Raw genomic sequence first — 17,094 nt, 5'->3', positions numbered from 1 at the left:
CTTTATCCTAAAGTAGTTGTAATACTACAAATTTCTTTGTAATAATTTATTCTATCATGTCTTTTAATCCCAAGCCTAAAACAACGAATTTTGTATGGTCATGTACTCATTTTATTTTACCCGCTGGAAATGTGATCAAGTGTTTACATACATTTTTTGCATCCTTTCAAGCCCATGATACATACAAACATTTGTTTATAAAAATCCTTTACTATTCTATTAGTTGTGTCCTGTGTGCAAGCCTTCTTCCAAATTTAAACTAATGGCATGTGAAAGTCTCTTAGAACCATGATTCGGTTTATTCTTTGTTCTAGAAAAGTACATCTTTGCAATTTATAGGTGTTTGGATTTATGGACTATCTTTTGTGCATAAGAGACAAGTATTATGATTTAGCTATTTTGAGTTCGTTCTCTAGTTATTAGTTTGGTGTTTGTTGGTCTCGTCTTTAGACACTATGTTGTGAGACCTTACCGGGCTCTATAAGTTGCATCAATTTATCCTGTTCATTACTCTCTTTACGTGTCTAATGTTCTCTCCCGGTTAAGCAATTTGGGGCTCATGCCTTTCCATGTAGCAACACGTTGATATAAATACTCCAAAAGCAAGGCGAGTCAAATGTTTGGATTTGTCTAGATGTAGAGTAAAATATTACATTATCATATTTTGTTGAATTATTTCGTTGAACTAATAACTCTTCATTGTCATATAGACATAAGAAAAACTGTCTGCTAAAATGAGTGAATATTGGGTACATACTTGCCAATTCAAGTTATTTTTTCTTTTTCTCAAGTAGTTAATACATTTTAATAATTTCCTCCAGAATGTTGCTAGCTCTTGTAGACTCACATTTACTTCCATAACTCATAAGCTCCCTAAGTATGTTTCAACTGAAGCAAAGTCAGTTATGAGTCATGTTATTTTGCTTGCTTACAAATGTAGTGCAAATTATATATATCCACCTCTTTTCATAGTAAATGAACCCACATGTATTTCTTCTTCACGGTCTTGGCATACATGTATTTTTATTCATTGCATCTACTCCATTTGCTAGAGTATGTGTATAAAGTTCTTTTAAAGTGCACAGGTCACAATTCATATTGTATACTTTGAGGAAGTGAACTCACCGCAGCTTGAGTTTTATAGACTTGAAATGTAACTTGTGCATAAAACACGTGTTAAGGTTTAGCTAATTGAAGTTTGGTCCAAAAGTTATCTCATTCAGCGCTTTCATGACTCGTCTCTCGAATGTTCTACTCGCTATGAAACTTTCATTTGGTTCTATGTGGGTTGGATTGTCTTACTAATTTTGTTATCTTTTCTTTCTTTTATATGTACACTTTGGGAGTTGTAGTTCCGCGATGGAACTCATCTCCCAAACATTGGGTCAACGCCATAAGTTCACAGTGCTCGGGGTCTGAATCGCTAGAAGTCGATTCTTTTTATAGAAAATTTATTGTATCAAGTCTTCTACTTTCCTCGTTGCTTTGTTATTCTCGTTTATTTTAATAACTTTGTATCACTTTAAGTATATATTTTGTTGTGGTTTGATTAACTTTACTTTGTTTAACTTGTTTACATTTTTTATCTCGAATTAATTTTATTTGATCAATCTCTTGTTCATTCGACGCTCATCAATATAATAACAGTATAACGTTTAACAACTCATTTAGAATAAAAGAAGCATGTTTTAATTTTTATGTACAATCTCAAAATTAAGAGAATATATTTTTTGAAAAGGATCAAAATGGTTTGCCACAACCTTCGCTTTTTCTAAATTATTAATCAAGGGTTGTTCTTTTATCATCTAGATTAAATGTTTAAGAAGAGTCGCTAGATGATTTTAATTGATCAAGCCTGTCGCAAGTAACCTACTCATCAAAAAATGTATTTTCATAAGTTGAGTGCTTATTATATTTCATATTTGTTTCTAATTCTACTTCAAATTCTTAGATTTTAAAAATCCCCGAAAAATCAAGGTACACATAAAAACATACACTATTATATACGGAATATTGTCATTGTTATTTTATTTATTTATTCCTCTTAATATAAAATATTACTATTATTATTATTATTATTACTTACACTTTGTTCCAACTATAGTTATACATGTATTTTTCTATTACCTCTATTTTATCTACTTTAACTACTACTTTAAAATATTTAAAAATAAACAAACGATCGCATGGTTTCTTATACTTTAAGAATATGCAAGTCTATTTTATCCCAAAATTAATACGTTGATGTATTTTATACATTTTATTTATTTAATTTTTTCGAGAAACGCATTTCGTATAACTTTACTTTCGAAATAAATAACATTTCATATGTACATGATGATTTGTAAACATATTTTACATACTTTAAATGACACGCTCTTTTATTTCATAAATATTTTTCTTTTTACACACTTATACATCATGAAACTGTATAAATTATAAAACTTTAAGTTTTAGTATAACAAAAGTGCTAATGTTAACTTTTTCGCTTCGCTTTCATGTTTCTTTTATAAAAAAATATGCAAGTTATTTTGATAATAAATTATGCTACTTTTTTGTGTATTATAAGAAAATGTTTATGTACCTTGTGTGTTTTTTCTTTAAATTTGATAAACATATGTGTAGTTATCACCATTTTAGTAAATAACAAAGTAAATGAATTTTTCTAAATTAGGATAAGGACTATCTTCGGATAGGCTCTGAGGGGTGCCTAACACCTTCCCCTCAGATAACCAAAATCCTTACTCAAAATCTCAAAATATTTTTCGAAAGACCAAATAGAGTTTTTATAATAAAATTATTTTTTCATAATTTTCTAGAAAGTTAGGTGGCGTCTCTAAAATAAATTTTCAAAACTCAAGTCACGACAAGCCACCACATGTTGTATATTGTTTCGACCGTTTCAAAATAGGGCGCGACATTCACCATCAGTGAACAAAATAATGAAGAGAGTCAGATACTAATTTGGATCACTAGATACCAAGTGAAATCAAGTTATAGCACTAAAGTAGAAAGAAATGATAGTTTTGTAAGATCATATAGCCTCTCAAAGAAAAGCATAGATGTCTTCGTATCTTTCAGCAAGACTCAACCAGACCTATTTTGGTACAACGAGACAACGAACCTAGGTCTCTTATACTAGCTTTGTCAAAACCTAAGCCCATCATGGTGACATCCATACTAACTTCCGATGGGAGAACCATCTTTCGCCAAATGTGCAAACCCAACACTTAGCCAAAATAAGGCAAACTAGATATTTTGTGTTAAATAAGATAATGTCATCAGCAATATAAATGATAACCATGAGAAAATAACGAACACCTAAACGATCCCCTAGAATCTGAAAGTCATTGTACCAAAAGACAACAATGTCAATAAAAAGTCCCACTCAAAAACAACCAAAAAGTGTTCGAGTACGAAAAAATAAACCAAAAACTAAGTCAAGAACTCATAGACGGATGAAATATATACCTCACCCTTGAGTTTGAATGTTATCCTCTCTACAGTTGAGGTCTTGAAACAATCTCCGAAATATACTCTATACTCAATAAAAAAGAGCATTATAGTATCAGTACACAAAAATAATAGTGTACTGGTAGGGTCATCAACCAACCTAAAATAAGATATATGAACGAGTAATCATAACTTAGTAAAGCAAGAAAAAACATGAACACTTACCATGTAATCTTACCCATGTTTATGACACAACCTTATTCAACAACATTTCAGAATTCAGTCAATACAAGTAAAAAACTGATGACAAATCAAGTCAAGAGCATGACTACTGACAAGACTCCAAGTCCATAAATCCTGACTCAATCAAATATATCAACCCTGGCTCAATAACATAAGTAAATAGACAGTAAAATGTTATGCCAAAACTTATAATTTAACTCGAACCACTCAAGGATCCATTATAATAACAACAATGGAAATAATCATGAATATCGATTTACATAAAGAAACCAAATATAGGTCAACACTTAAGAATGGTTCACTCAAGGAACCAATAACAAATAAACACATAAACTCGGTTCACTCAAGAAACTATCACACTCACATGTACCTTGTATATATATGTTAAGAGTCTTCTAGTCACCCACTAGCCTTGACCTGCAGGAGATATGTTCATTTCTATATATCAAATCTCAGACACTAAGTGTCCTCTAGCCTTATATCACCAATTTCGTGAAGATCTCCAAATACCGGTGCATTTTACAATAATCAATAGATATCATAACAATTACCACGACAATGATAACAACAATAACACTTGTAAGACCAACAAGCTCTTCATATAAGTTCATTGCATGTGATTAACACTTAGGATATCAATAGTTAGTCACTTTCCTTGAACATGCATTATAACAAATATTACGAAGGAACAATTATCATGCACACAAAAAATAAGTTGAATTTTAAAAATATTAAATCATCACCTACCTTAATCCAAGTCCAAAATGATCTAACGAACTTGCACTTTGCCCTTTATTGTAACCTCATCTTGATTGTAGTCAAAACATATAAATATAACACCTAATCAACCAAATGACCTAACAATATCAAAGATTTATAACCTATTCTTGAACTCCATGGTCAATTTCATAACCATTCCTTTTATTCTAGGATTTTCTATTATAATTCCATCATAATCCTACCAATTTCATGGTTACAGTAATGAATTATTAGCCAACAAGAGTGAATTAGTAACATTTAATCAAAACCCACCAACAGCAGTGGTGGTGTGGAGGAAAGGGGTTGCCCTAACCTATCCAGAGGTCGAGGGTTTGACCCTGGGTATTGACAAATACTCTGTTGGGAGCGCTCCCCTCAAATGGGGCCCGACGTGGGGCGAATCCGGATATAGTCGAACTCCTAAAAAGCGGGTACCGAACACCGGGTGGTTTAAATCAAAAAAGAAAAAAAAAATTAATCAAAACCCAAGGATTTTCTTTCCATTTCACTTTATTATACCAGATAATTAGCTAGGTTAAGTTAATCCTCTCCAAAAGCTCAAAAACTAGTGTTTCTAGTAGTTAATAATCAAACTATGGATTCACGAAAGGAATAACTTACCTTTACAAAAAGTTTTGATTAAAATATAGTGGAATTCTCTGGAATTGCATGAGCTCTCCCTAAATATGTTTAGAATGAATGTGATATTTTAGGGGTATTTTTTAAATTAAAACATGCTTATCCCTCTATAGCAGCAACACTATAGCAAAATCCGCCTGTTATGGAAGGATTGATCAAGTCTAACTCCTTCTATAGTAAGAAAATTCACGTTATAAAAGCACAGTGGTAGATACCTACCACCAGCTATAGCGGGTGTGGCAAGTCAAAAACTCTGGAGTGTTCCTAGTTTATCCTTTTATGCAATGCATCCTCAAACCTTGACACTTTTGAACTAACCCCTCGGTCAAGTTTGATATCGAAAGTTGTACTTACCTAAATTCACTTCTGAAAGATCTAAAGGATTTCTTATCATTATAGCTAACATAAAAACATATTAAATCCTTGCACATTTATCCAATCTATTCCCAAATTTTTCTAGACTACTTACTTGAATTTTATCCAAGAATATTCAAGCTTGAAATTTCTAACTCCTAATTCAGGGAATACCCTAACCCAAATTTTGGCATGCTTGAAGTAACCGTAATGACAGAAAGGATCATTACAACATTCCACCATGATTAATATCTACACTCTAATTTGTCATCATATTTATTTCACCAATATAACTCTCTGTTATTCATGTTGAAATAGGATATTCAGTTACTAACTAATAAACCTTACATTCAAGTCATCATTAAGTTCAAGACATATTCCCCTTCAGTCAATCATTCAAACATTCATCTATATTCTGCTTACAAGGCTAGCTCGAGTCATACATATTTACACATCTTAATGTATAGAACTTAGAAAAACATGGCATTAGATTCTTAAGTTATATCAACATCTTCTCCTAACAATATTCTAACAAGAATTTCTCATATTTCAAATACGTACAATATTGTATTCACCCTGTTTAAGGTATTATTTTCTAGATCTATAGACTAGAAGGTCACCTAACTTTCATTATCAATATACACATTTGCTATATGTAGTTTTGATGATGATCATCTAAACTGCAAGGGACCCGATCCCTGGACGTGCAAAGTACTGTACAATTGGCATACGGTATCTGCATAGTTTTGTCCTCTTGTATAACAAACTTGCAGGTGCTGTTTTGTAATGACTTGGATAGTTGGTCCAATGATATTCCATCCCTAATCATCACAGAGCTATAAAAGGAAAGAGACGCCTCTTCAATAATTAGTTTTTGCTAATTCTAAATAGAGAGAAGTGAGGAACCAAAAACTCCATTTCAAGAATGCTCAAGCATTAGTCATGTTCTTAACTTTGTACTTTGCTTAAGGAGTGAGTGAGTGTTTTTAAGTGTTGATTTGTAAAAGAATCACTCAAAATTGTAAGAGTAATGTCTTGTTTTCACATTGAGAGTGCTTCTTAGGTAAAGTTTCCTAAGCTTGAGACTAATTAGAGCTAATCAGTGTAAAGAGAGTCCTTGGTAGATTTAACAAGATGAGTTGGTAGTAGAGTTCCTACTAACACAAGGATCCTAGAGTTATGCTGAAATCTAGACAGTAATCAGGAAGTTGATTATACTGAATTTTTTTGGTGCTTGTAAGGGCAAGCCGAGGTTTTTCATCTTGGTTTTCCACATAAAAGTCCTTGTGTATTTTACTCTTTCTGTGTTATCTTTAGTTTTCTGGCACTCTATTATTTGATTATCTGTGATTAATTCTGAGGGAACTGGTCCCTTACTGTGCGGAGCAACCCCAAAGGGTTTTATCAATTGGTATTAGAGCCTGGTCAATCTAAAAGGTTCACACCTATAGTGTCTTGGTTATCATGGTTGCTCCACCTAATCTAAAAGAAGGGTAATCTACAACTAGACCATCGAGATTTAATGGACAGTACTATAGGTGGTGGAAAACAAAAATATTTGACTTCATTATAGATAAGGATGGTGAGATTATAGATTTTATTCTTGATGGTCCTCTGTACCTATAAGAGCATTCAAATAAAAATATGTGACGAGAATAGTCATCAAAAATAGGAAGGAGTTCAATGATAAAGATAGAAGGAAGATTGAGAAAAATTACAATGCCAAGAAACTGTTGGTTTGAGGGATAGGTCCTGGTGAATACAATAGGATCTCAGCTTGTGAAAATTCTAAAGAGATCTGGGATTGTTTAAGGACCGCAAAAGAAAGAACTACTGATGTGAAGGATTCTAAAGTAGATATTCTAACCACTCAATATGAAACCTTCACCATGAAAAAAGGAGAAACTATCCAACAAATGCTTATAAGATTCACTTCTATCACAAATTAGTTTCACTGCTTAGGAGAAGTGATTCCAGTATATAAGGAAGTGAGGAAAGTTCTTGGTGTTCTTCCAAAGTCTTGTGAAAGTAAAGTGGATGATATAACTGAGGAAAACAACCTCAAAACTGTCACCATAGATAAACTCATTAGTAATATAGAGACCCATGAGCTCAAGAAACAGCAAAAGATGGAGAAGGGGGAAGTAAAAAAGGAAAAATCTCTTGCTTTGAAGGCCTTAAAACATGATTCAAGTGAAGGAAATATAGATGTTGCCTACTTGGCAAGTAGGATTGTTAGATCCATGAAGATGAGTGATCAGTTCCAAAGAAAAATAAGCAGCATCAAAAGAGGAGGTAATATAGAAGCATGTCACAAATGTGGAAGCCCTGAGCATTTCATTAAGGATTGACCATTGTTTAAAGTGGATTATCAGGGGTACCTCTAAACTGGAGGTGACAAAGAAAAAATAGGGACCAGGTCCCTAAAAATTCAAGAAGGAAGGCAGCGGCTAGTATGATGTGAAGAAAGCTCTGGCTGCATAGTGAGATTCTTACAGTGAATCTGATAAAGATGAGAAGTCCTTTATGGCCAGCTAAGAAGATGAAGAAGAAATAGAGGTAACAACAACAACAACAAACCCATTGTATTCACACATAGTGAGGTCTGGGAAGGGTAAGATGTACGCAGTCCATACCTCTACCTCTAAAGAAGTAGAAAGGCTGTTTTCGATAGACCCCCGGCTCGAGACACGAAATACTAAAAAAATTCATAGTAAAGCATGGAACAAGATGGCATAACATAAATATGACACCCACGTAATAGTAAAGAGAGAAAAGTAAACAGATTCATAGTAAAGCATGAAACAAGGTATCATAACAAGAGTAATACCCTCACCAAGTAATTCTCTACACTAGCCACCCAAACTGACCCTAGCCTTCTGCCCTAATTCGTGTCTTCCAGATCTTCCTATCTAGGGTCATGTCCTCAGTGATCTATAACTGCTCCATGTCCCACCTAATCACCTCTCCCCAATACTTCTTCAGCCTACCCCTACCCCCTAAAACCATCTAAAGCTAGCCTCTCACACCTACGAACTAGGGCATTCATGCCCCTCCTCATCACATGTTCAAACCATCTCAATCGGACTTACCATATCTTATTCTCCACTGGAGTCACACCAACCTTCTCCCTGATAGTCTCATTCCGAACTCTATCTCCCTATTCAGCCCACACATCCAACTTAACATCCGTATTTCCGCCACCTTCCTTTTTTTAATGTGGAAGTTCTTAACTGGCCAACACTCCGCTCCATAAAACATGGCCGAACGGACTGCCACCCTGTATAATTTGCCTTTAAGCTTGGGCGGCACCTTCTTATCACACAACACCCCCGAAGCGAGCTTCCACTTCATCTATCCCGCCCCAATACGGTGTGAGACATCCTCGTCAATCTTACCATTACCCTGAATCATGGACCCAAGATACTTGAAACTATCCCTCTTACATACCACCTATGATTCCAACTTCACTACCACTTCATTCTCCAGCCTCATGTCATTAAACTTGTATTCCAAATACTCTGTCTTGCTCCCACTTAACCTGAACCCTTAGACTCAAGAGTTTGTCTTCGAACCTCTAATTTATCATTCACACACACACACACACACACACCCCTCCCTCCCTCCCGCGTCTCACCAATCAAAACTATATCATCTGTAAAAAGCATACACCAAGACACCTCTCCTTGAATACATCGCGTCAACACATCTATCACCAAAGAAAACAAAAAGGGACTAAGAGTAGATCCCTGATGCAATCCTGTCAAGACAGTGAAATGCTCTGAGTCTCCTTCCGCCGTCCTCACCTGAGTTTTAGCTCCATCATACATGTCCTTAATTGCTCTGATATATGCCATCAGGACTCCACTCACCTCCAAGCATCTCCAAAGCACCTTTCTGGTGACTTTGTCGTATGCCTTCTCCAAGTCGATAAACACCATGTGCAGGTTCTTCTTCTTTTTCCTATACTGTTCCACCAGCCTCCGTACCAGGTGAATTGCCTCCATCGTCGAGTAACCAGGCATAAATCCAAACTAGTTCACCAAAATAGACACTATCCGTCTTAGCCTCACCTCGACCACTCTTTCCCAAATCTTCATAGATTGACTCAATAACTTAATACCCCTATAGTTATTGCAACTCTGAATGTCACCCTTGTTCTTATAAAGAGGGATCATAGTACTCCACCTCTAAGCCTCGGCATTTTTGCCATCTTGAAAATTCTGTTAAACAATCCAGTCAACCACCTTAACCCAGCCTCGCCAGAAAACTTCCAAAAATCCATAGGTATCTCATCAGGCCCCGTCGCCCTACCTCTTCGCATCCTACGAACAACCTCTCTAACCTCCTCTATCTTAAAACATCTACAATAACTAAAATCCCGACACTCTTCTGAGTGCTCCAGCTCTCCTAACCCAATAGATCTATCCCCTTTGTCATTCAAGACCCTATAAAAATACAACTGCCCTCTATTCTTAATGTGGACATCCTCCACCAACACTGTACCATCCTCCCCCTTAATGCACTTTACCTGATCAAGGTCACGACCGTTTCTCTCCCTAGCCTTAGTGAGTCTAAACAACTTTTTTCCCCTCCTTTCTCCTGTAACCCTGCATACAAGCTCTCAAATACTATCGTCTTAGCCATTTTAGCTGTCGTAACTACTAACTTAGCCTCCTTCCTAGCTAACTAGTACTCTTTCCTATTTACCCATTTCTTTTCTTTGTCCTTAGTCTCAACCAACTTAGCATGCACCCCTTTCTTGGTCTCCACTTTCTTCTTAACCTCTTCATTCCACCACCAATCCCCTCGATGATGCCCGACCCAGCCCCTAGAAACACCCAATACCTCACTAGTATTCTCCCAGATACACCTAGCCACCCTATCCCAAATACCATCCACTTCCCCCCTACAGTACCACACCCCCATTCCCGCCAACTTCTCCCCTATCTCCTACATATTTACTGGCATTAAGTCGCCCTACTTAATTCTAGGTCTATACTCCTCACCCTTTCTCTTCCTATCCTTCTTTATACCCAAATCCATAACAAAGAGCCTATGCTGGGTAGAAATATTCTCACTCGGGATGACCTTACAGTCCTTACACAACACCCTATCCCCTTTCCTAAGCAATAAAAAGTCAATCTGGGTCTTGGCTATCGCGCTTAGAAAGGTGATCAGATGATCGTCCTTCTTCGATAAGCCCGAGTTTACCACCACCAGCCCAAAGGACCTCACAAAATCCAATAGAGTAGCCCCCTCTTCATTTCTTTCCCTAAAACCAAAACCACCATGCACATCACCAAAGCCTCCCGGTAACGCCCCGATGTGCCCATTGAAATCACCTGCTATAATAATTTTCTCCGATCTAGGCACGCCTCTCACCACCTCATCCAAAGCCTCCTAAAACCGCATCTTCTCCTCCCCATCCAAGCCCATTTGCATCGCATAAGCACTACACACGTTCAAGGTAAACCCCTCAATGACCAACTTAATAGTCATCAACCTATCACTAATCCTCTTTACCTCTACTACCTGACCTCTAAGCTTTTCACCTACTAATATGCCAACTCCATTCCTACGTCTCTCGCTCCCAGAGTACCAAAGCTTGTAACCATCCACATCCCTAGCCTTAGACCCTACCTACTTGGTCTCTTGAACACACGCAATATTAATCTTCCTCTTTATAAGAATATTCACAAGCTCTATGGACTTACCCTGAAGAGTCCCTATATTCCAAGACCCAACCCTCAGCCTACTAACTCTATCAACACGTCTTCCTCTACCGCCCCTGAGGCCAAACCTTGGCCTTCCTCCCACCCCCACCCTTTCCTCTTCCCCTGCCCCAACCTCCTCAGGCATGACCCTATCCAACCATCAATGCCCACAGCCACTACTACAAGAAAATATAAGAAAATATAAACAATGGTAGTAACAAAGCAGCAGCATGAAATACAAGGCTCACACAAATTAGAAAAAATAATCAAGAAACAAAACTAAACTCAAATAGGTAGAAAAACAAAACCAAGGTAAGGACAAAACTAACAGTAAGAAAAATAGAGCACACTAATGGCATGGCACCAAAGACAACCAAATAAATAATAAGGAGCAGTGCAAGCCACGAATATACTACAACAGACACGCAAGTCAAGATACAGGAGATAGTATGATAAATAATATGAAGCAACATAAGAGGTTCAAAAAAAGCAAGACAATAAAGACATCCTCAAAGCACACACTATATCCAAATTTTAAGAACAACAACTACTAGAAATCCAAATAACAGATAGAAAATCCCACACAAATTACAGGCAATGAAAATATCAAAAAATCATGTGATAAAATAAAGTTCAAGGGTTAGAAGTCACCAAAATACGTATATCATGTAATCTGGTCTTGCTTGTTGTGCTGGAACCCGGCAAATTGGGTCACCAAAATTACTTCGCCGAAAAGTCGCCGGCTCAAATCTGGATAGTAGTTGTAATATCCGGTAGAGACCCCCACCTGGATTTTTTGGCTCCTCTGCCTTCACCACCGGCGTTCGTCGAACCAGTCGAACTATCGAACTTGTTTGCCGAATCCGAGTAGTGCAAATATTTAAATATTAACTAGTGCAAATAAAAAAAATCAAAGTTTAGATGTCACCGGGGTAATCCTGCGTGCTTATGGTACCGTCAAGAAAAAGAGGTAACATTTTCTGATATTAAAAAGAATCTAGATAATTACTCTGCTAAGAAGAAAAAAAATACTTCCAAGTATGCTAATAGACTCTGTATGTGAACTAATTGCTGAAAGGAATGCCTTAGAAGAAAAAATAGAGAATCAAGAGCATGAGTTGATAGCTTTAACTTGGAAAATTTTTGAAACTGAAGAGTTGATCACTAGGGTGAACTCTAAAAATCGAAGTCAAATAGATAATTTAAAGAAAGTAAATGGTGTATATGGTAAAGGGAAGAAGAAATCCTCAAGGCTTAAGATTGATCTTAAGGAAAGATTGAAAGCCTCCCAAAATATCTCTTGGCAGCACTTCACTGAAATGAAGAATTAGAGAGCGGCCTGGTCCATCTAAAAGAAGAGTTGAACAAGTCTCTTAAATGGATTACTTTCTAGCTAATCCTTTCTGACTTAACTAGTCAGAGTATTAATGATGGTAGAGGTCTACGCTACTAAGGAAAACTCTAACCCAATGAGTCTAAAGGAAAGGATACTCATGGTGATATAAGCAAAAGGTACAAACTCTTATGCACTCACTGTGGAAGAGATGAACATTTGAAGGAAAGATGTTAGCACTGAATTAAGGCAAAATTGAGAAATACTAAATATATTCAGCATGAGAGTGCTCATTATAGAGGCTACGAGCCTCTAAGAAAGGTCAAAAGGAACTCTCTACCTGGATGGGCCGATAAAGATTTGATTACTCCATTATCCTACTACTGGAAACTCAGACTCAAGTGGGTTCCTAAGTTTGACAAGTGATCATAATTTTAGGCATAAGAAGGGGGTTACAATAAGGAATAGTTTATTGATTAAAAGAGTTCAAAGCTCATTCATGGAATGTCTGATTATGTTCTCTCTCTCAAGATACTTCAGGTAAAGGTGTCTTACTATGAAAAGATGATATACAATAAGAAAGTATGTGAAAAGAATTTTGTGGACTAATAAAAGGAGTGCATGTAGATCCAGATTAGTCAAAAAATATATTTGATCCTCAGTGGCAGTAAAATCTCAGAAACTTAAGATTGCATTCTCAAGGACCTGGTCCCAAAGGAATTCATATCAAAAGAAGGAGCTTGAATTAGTATGAATGAAGCAAAGACTTGTGCCTAATTCTCAGAACCAATGGTGAATCTCTACACAGTTTAAAAAGGTTGAAGGAAGCAGTGATTCAAATTGACCTAACCTAACATGTGAATCAATATCTCTCTACAAAATTAGATATGTTTAGGAGATAGGTATCCTTGATAAGGTAGGTGCATTTTAGTCTAAATTAGTACTACACCCTTTCAGGTATACACCCATGGGAATAGCTTAGGAAGTGGACTAAAGTGACAAGCACAAACTTGAAGATTCACTTAAAGAAGAGGGATCTGGTCTTATCTCTCAGGTTAGTATCACTACAGTATGCTTTAATAATCATACAATATATTATCTAAGAAAGCCATGTATCTTTTCTCTCCCTCATAAAAATTGTCAATTCATTTGCAAAATAAAGAGCCACTCTTATCAAAACCAAATATGTCATTCTCTTATGAAAAAAGTCACCTCTTTAAATTGCTAAAATAGGCAACTTTCGTGTTTGAATCTCAACTCATCACTCGTTGCCTCCATTAAACCAAATTGATCCTTCTCATTCCCCTTCATCTAGAAAATCAAATTGAATATGTCCTCATCAAATATCTTTATCCCTCAACAACCAAATCCATAGAAAACTTTGTCTTAGGTCCTTTAAGTCAGATTTTGGTAACCCTACTGGAATGAGGCAGAAACACATAAGTTGTGAAAAAAAAAGAAAGCCTCTGAGGGACCTAGTCCCAGGAAGAAAGTTTGTTATTAAAAGGATAGAGATAAGTAATGGGAACAAAGGAAGAGATGAAGAATCTGCGTGGTTAAAAGGGGAATAAAATATTGATGATGTAGAAACTTCTCCCAAGAAAGAACTCTTGATCCAAAAATATTTGAGAAAAAGAGAGACATAAAATGCCATATGGGTACCTCCTCAACAAAGTATTTGATCACTTTGGGTTACTTGGGAAAAAGAGATCACTTGGAATAACCAAGTTGATATTCAGTTTGAACAAAACTTGTGGAAAATGTGTATCAAGTATCTGAATTGCTAACTTTTCAAGAGAAGTTAGGAATGGAAATGGAGGAGTTAAGAATTAAGTCAGCTGTCAAAGATGCCAGATTAAATGTATTTAACATTGTTGAATCAAAGTCTATCCTCTGAAGGACCAGGTGTGACTGATGAACAAACAATTGGAAATACAAAACTCTAGGCAAGAATGGCCAAATTGAATGATGAAGTGAATATCCTTACCAAATAGTTGGTGGATACTCCCATTACTATAGATATAAGATTGGAGTACTGCTTAAGTCCTTTTCACCAATCCTTCTTCCACCTGAGCCCTATTATCCTCATTCCCTCATCAACCTTATGTCAGTTTCATATCCTGGTTCTCATAATGGTTTTTAAAGACAGGTATCTTATGATAATTATTTTATCCTACCATACTGGTATTGAATTGCAACCCTCCGAGATCTCATCCCGAGATGTCATACGGTGCTTATGATCCCGAAAGACCACAAGCTAACCCTGTACTGTTATCTGTACCTGTACATTGCACAATGTCTAAAAAAAATATGAAAACTTGCCATAAGGTTCAACACATCTATACATACTCAAAACTGAAAACTGAATACTAATACATCCATCTGAAAAGCCTCTAACTATCTGACAACCAACTCCATTAATAGAAAATAAACAAATTCTGAAATAATAGTAGTAAACTGAGACTCATCCTCGAAAAAAGAGGACTCACTGCTACTGCTGCTGACTGGGACCAAATTATTGAGGATAAATTGGATCTTGTGCCTCTGAACCTATGGTGTCAAATAAAACACCATAGCGCAAATGCTTCAGTACAAAAATATACCGAGTATGTAGATGGGGTAGGCTAATGCAAGGGTTTATGCATGCACAATATCTAAACTGAATAATCATGAAAATGCCGCATGAGAACACATACATGAATGCACAGAACATGAACACAATTATTGCAACTCTAGACACTGAAACTCAGATACCACTTTACTGCAGACTGAACTCACTACTGACACTGAGATACTAAATCACTGACTCATCTGATACTGATAACTGAGGATCTGGATATGGTTATATCAATGACTGAATTCATGGACTTACTGCTTTCGACTGACGGGATTAGAGATCAACCTTTCTAACAGATAATTTTGGAAGCTTTATCAATGATAAGAAATATGCTTATATCTAAATCTAACAACAAGAATACTCAATAGAAATCTGATACTGTGATCAAGCCTGTGTAACAGCTTATCTCTGAATATAATATCAAATAACTGTATGTGAGACCAAGTCTATCTGATGGGATGACACATAAATTAATGGAACTATCTGAGTTCCTCACAATGATAGATAACTGTATCTAGCAGTCCTGATTTTTGAAGATTTATTCTGAAACTGAGACTGAATTTGAAACTGAAACTGTGGCAAGTAGTCACTTAACCGACCTGCCCTGATCTACCACATGTGGGGTCTAACCTGTACCCCAGTTGGAAGGGTGTTATTTCTACGCCACTGGTAAAGGCAACTCTATGTGACCCTCATCTAGCTGGTCCTCAAACGATAATGGTGGAGCCCTCATCTAGAAGGTCAAGCCACCTTATCTACCCTTATCTAGTAAGTATAATATCTCCCATCCACCCTCAACTAACAGGTGTGATGTCTCAACTTATGCTGGCTACGTAGTTTTGAAGCACAAGGGTTGCTTCTAAGAATGACACCCTCTACTAGTAGGTGAGTTTCCATCCTTGAGCTCTCTCGGTGCTAGTTTCTACTCCCAACTGAAAAAATTAGAACTGAATTCTCAACTGAACACTGGTTGAACTGAATCTGACACTGATCATATTACTCAAAAGGTCTGACTGAGTTACGCTGAGATCACTTGTTTTCGTATCTGATGAAAAAGATATCGAATCATGGTATCTGACTAACGATTCAGAGCTTGAATAGATTACTCGAAGAACTTCTGAGATTAGGATTAAATCACTTGAATACTATTAGAACTGAGCTGATTACAGGTCTGAGGCTAGGTTACTAGCGATATAGAGATTACAGAGATAATTGAGATTACCGAGCTTTATTAAGCTTCGCCTTATCTAAGGAAACAGAGTTCTATAGTTCACTGAGTCCTGAGAACCATGGCTCGATTGGAATTATCAAAAAACTAACACAGGCTCTAGACAACAGCTCTATTTTTGGGTATAAATACCCGCAGGACTCGATAACATAAAAGTAAGACATAATCATTCTTCATCACAAACCATTCATGCATCATCACGGTCATCCATTCACCACTACCATCATTCATTCATTATTACAACCATTCATTCATCATTACAATCATTCATGTATCATCACAATCATTAAAGCATCACTTCAAGTAGTTGTGCATCAGAACATACTTTTCCTTTCAAGATCCTTAGGACATTGTATTATGCATTAAGGAAACATAGACCTCTATTCATCATCACAACCACAAAGGGGTCACTCCAAACCTTTAAGAATCATCAACATTGGTTGACCATCATATACTAGCCTAGGGAAGACATGCTATTAGATTATACCCCATTCAACGAGATCTTACTTCAAATACTTCATACCTATATCGGTCTTGTCATGTATATGGATATCACTTGATTTAGGAGAAACTTCATACTAATACGTCACTATTTACTTGCTAACCACTTGACATGTATTAAAAGTTCAGTATATATCAAAGAGCACAAAATCGGGGAATTTACAACTATCATATCTTGATTTGTTCACTAGGTTCTTTCAACAACCACTAAACACGACCGATTTTACACCTACTTGGGGATTTCATGCTA

The sequence above is a fragment of the Capsicum annuum genome, chromosome 4 (assembly GCF_002878395.1).
Source record: "Capsicum annuum cultivar UCD-10X-F1 chromosome 4, UCD10Xv1.1, whole genome shotgun sequence".
NCBI classification, from domain to species: domain Eukaryota; kingdom Viridiplantae; phylum Streptophyta; class Magnoliopsida; order Solanales; family Solanaceae; genus Capsicum; species Capsicum annuum.
Note: the sequence above shows the minus strand (reverse complement) of the source record.